Below are 3695 nucleotides of genomic sequence, written 5' to 3'. Positions count from 1 at the left end.
TTTGTGGAAGAATATAGACACCAAATTGCAATCACCAGTCCTTAACATTCCCAAACTGATTTTATATTGAACTCACCAAGATCAGCTTGGAGAACCTTGTGGCTATGTATTGTGGAAGATCATGCAAAATCATGCAAACTAGTTTTTCTGTGTGTTGAGTTTGCTGACAGCAATTGCGCTAATTGAAACATCAAAAAGACTCCCTTTGGGGTTGCTTATGGTCACAAGCTGCAGTTGTAAACCAAAGTTTTGTTATCAGCTGATGTTGAGCTCGGCGAGGATGTGATAGTATCACATTAGCAAATCCACTAGAAGCTTTGAGATCCAATTGAAGCTAGCAAGAGGTGATCAGGTGACGGAACATCTTAGGTATGCTACCCTTGTGGGTCTTCTGACAAGTTTAAGCTTGTAAAGATCAATGCCCATAAAATTTTTAAAGGAGTTGATTTTAATGCCTTATTTATTGGACCTAGTGGAACCCTGAATTTATCCAATTTCTAATGTGTTCTGTTGGCTTGATGGCATTCAAGATTCTAATTTCTTCTGTATGGGGCATGGATCAACTTTCTAGGAAGTCATCAAATGTAGTTTTGGGTGTCCTAGATATAAAGGAGGCAACTTCAAGAAGTCTACACTCTTGACTCCTTGTTAAGTCATTTGGGCACTCTTGAGGCACATGGAATGTTGAAGAATTTAGTTCTGGAACTGTTTGATTGGTACATCCAAGTTTTCTTAGGAGAACTCCGATCTCTCCAACTGATAGGGAATTGTTATAGGAGCTCTTTAAAATTAATAAAAATAAAGGTCTAATGAGAACCAAGATCTCTCCAACTCGTTAAAGAATTGATATAATAAGAAAAAGGACAAATTCAGTCCCACGCTGCTCTGCTGAAATTAAGGTTATCTTAAAACTAAAGTTTGAATTTTTTTGGTCTAGAAGTTAATATAAATTGCTTGTGTATTTGTACTTTTCTTTTTTTCCTCCTTTTTCTCCATCTCTTTTTCTTTTTTGGTCTTTTTCTCTTTTTTTTTGGAGGGGGGGGGGGGGGGGGGGGTGCGGTGGGGGGCTTGTTTTCAATATTTGCTGCAGACCAGTAAGAGAAGTCATGTTTAGATGGATATAATGGTATTTATCGTTCTTGTGAGAGCTATGGAAGGGAAAAAGAATATTTCAAGGGTCAAGTCTTCATCATGCAATCTCATAATGTTCTACTAGAAGCAAAGTATATTAATTGTGAAAACCTCTCATTCCTTATGGACTGCGGCAACATTTTGCTGCAATTTCGTCTGTTCCTGGAACTTCCCTGGTTTCTCTCACAATGCTTCTCCTTCCTGAAGTTTTATTCCCTATAGTTGTCACTATTATTCCTCTTCATTGAATCCCAACAAGTACCAATGATTTCCCGAGTTAGAAAATAACTGTCATTGTTGACTATCCTGGCATAAAACCAAATTGGCCTCTAAGATTCACTTGATCTTAGCCAAAAGACCGAGAAAGGTATAATTGTCCTCTAAGGTTGCTGCTGTTTTCCATAACTTTTGATCTATAACCTTTACCACAACTTCAATGTGTGGTTCATGTTTTCACTTTTATGATAGTTAATGCAATGTTTTAGATCCCTCGTACAGGTATCACAAGTCTTCTCTTTTGGTTATTTTTTGTTGTTTCTATTCTGGAATCTCATTTAATAAGATGGTTAGCCAAATAAAATTTATTTCCTCTAAGATTTTCTGTATGTCAATTAATAACTTAACTGGCCCTAGTGCATTGCTCTTCTACATCAAGGCAGTATCTACTTATTCGAATTGAATAGCAAAACACTCAGCAACTGTGCTAATGTGTTTGTGCGAAAACAATATCTAGGCTATAAAAATGTAAGATCGCCCGAAGTGTTAATGAAAGCCGCACCATCAACCAAGGCAAAAGCCAGACCTTATCTTTATAATTGATTCATAGATCTAGAGTTTTTAACATTTGATGCATAAGAAAGAAAAAATGCATGTGGACAAAGCATTGGAGCTTTTGTGCCTTCACCCACTAACCACCCTTTTAAACTCAATACGGTTCATATGCTGAGACTTTCCTAGGAGACACATAGACTAAATACTACTCAATGCTGTGAATCTGTAGATGATTAGCGTGTATACAATGTGGTATAACAATAAGGAGCCAGTATAATTGGCTGATTGGTGACAATTAAAAATCAATGATGTTGAGACATGGCTAGTCTTTACAAATTTTTAGAGGGACTAGATTTTTGATTGAAAAGTTGATTGAAAGATTCCTTTCAAATGTTAGATTGTAAAGTACAAATGTTGAAAAATAGGGAAGAAAAGTCATCTATAATTTGCATATTTTATGAGCAAAGACATTTAATTGAGCTTAAAATGTCAAGTTTCCACTGACATATGCACATATATAGCATGATCGGGCACCACATCAAAACAATCACTATAGTATACAGCCACCATTTGTCATAAATATCCTTTCTAATCAGAAGAATTATGTAGTATAAACAGGTAGATGTTGGAAGGAAAGAAAAGAGAAGAAATTTCACTTTATTAGTTTGCATATGTATAATTGTCTTCTTTTCTTCCTTCTCACTTCTTAAGGATGACGGTAAATTTTCCTATTTAGCGTCTCTTTTGGGAAAATCCTGCCAGATCCAGTAGGATGGGCTAGAGAGAGGGAAAGAAGAGAGTAGAAGAAGGGGAAGGAGAGACTAGTAAAAAAAAAGGGAAGGGGAGGGGGGCCGCTAGGGGTTAGGAGGTCTGGAGGCTCGATCCGAGCAGGATGAATAAAATAATCTCAAAAGGGTTTTTCTCATCATGCTAGAATCAAGCCATGACCCATCATACTCTCCCTCTCCCTTATCCTGCCCCTAGTTCATACCCACTGTGCCATCCCTCTATGCCTATCTTGCTAGATCTGGCAGATGTTGTCAACCAGGCCTTTGTATATTCAACCTTCTTTCACCTTGATTTTTCTAATGGAGAACATGGCCTTGACTTTTAGAATCCCTAGCAAAACCCTATCCACTTCTAAACTAGCAACCACATTATGTAATTATGTTTTAACTAGTAAAATATATGCAATAAAATGGATCCTAAAAGAAATGGAAAAAATCCAAAATAAGTTTAAGCCACTAATTGTATTTTATACCAATTCTGCTCACATGAAATAATTGATGATAATTGTGAAATTTTTAGATTCTCATTATTGTAGGAGTAAATGAAGAGCAGACAAATTGAGATGAAGAAAAAATTGAATCCACCTTAGAAAAATAATGAATCAAATTATCCAATAATTCTAATTATGTTTTCAGCTAATAAACAATGCTTTGAAGTTAGATTCTAAAAGAATAAGAAATCCTATATAAGTTATAATAATACTGTATATCAAATCTAACCACTTGAAATAATGAACGAAAATCATAACTAACATATCGTTACCATGGGTTTGAAACTGGGTTAGGAAGTTAACTCTTGGGTTTTGTCAGACCATGAACCTGATGCAATTTGTTGTATCAAGGACATTACCGCTTGTTTTAGTTCCTTAATATTCTCCAAGCTTCCTATTTAGGTGTCTATATTTAACTAATCATACACATTTTAGCTTCTATACCATGTATGATCTTCCAATTAGATAACTCAATTTTCTAGCGTGAAGTTTTTTCTTTTATAAAAATAGAGCA

The 3695-nt window shown here is 35.6% G+C and overlaps 1 long non-coding RNA gene across 1 annotated transcript in view; it reads left to right on the top strand.

Moving 5' to 3' along the window:
- Nucleotides 1-3695, top strand: part of LOC120112207 (uncharacterized) — a 41356-nt gene that overhangs the window by 30313 nt on the left and 7348 nt on the right. The window lies entirely within an intron of this gene.

Source organism: Phoenix dactylifera, chromosome 13, assembly GCF_051530095.1.
Source record: "Phoenix dactylifera cultivar Ajwa chromosome 13, Ajwa_hap1_PhDact_Kaust_v1.1, whole genome shotgun sequence".
Taxonomy (NCBI): Eukaryota; Viridiplantae; Streptophyta; class Magnoliopsida; order Arecales; family Arecaceae; genus Phoenix; species Phoenix dactylifera.
This window is presented reverse-complemented; position numbering and strand designations above follow the sequence as displayed.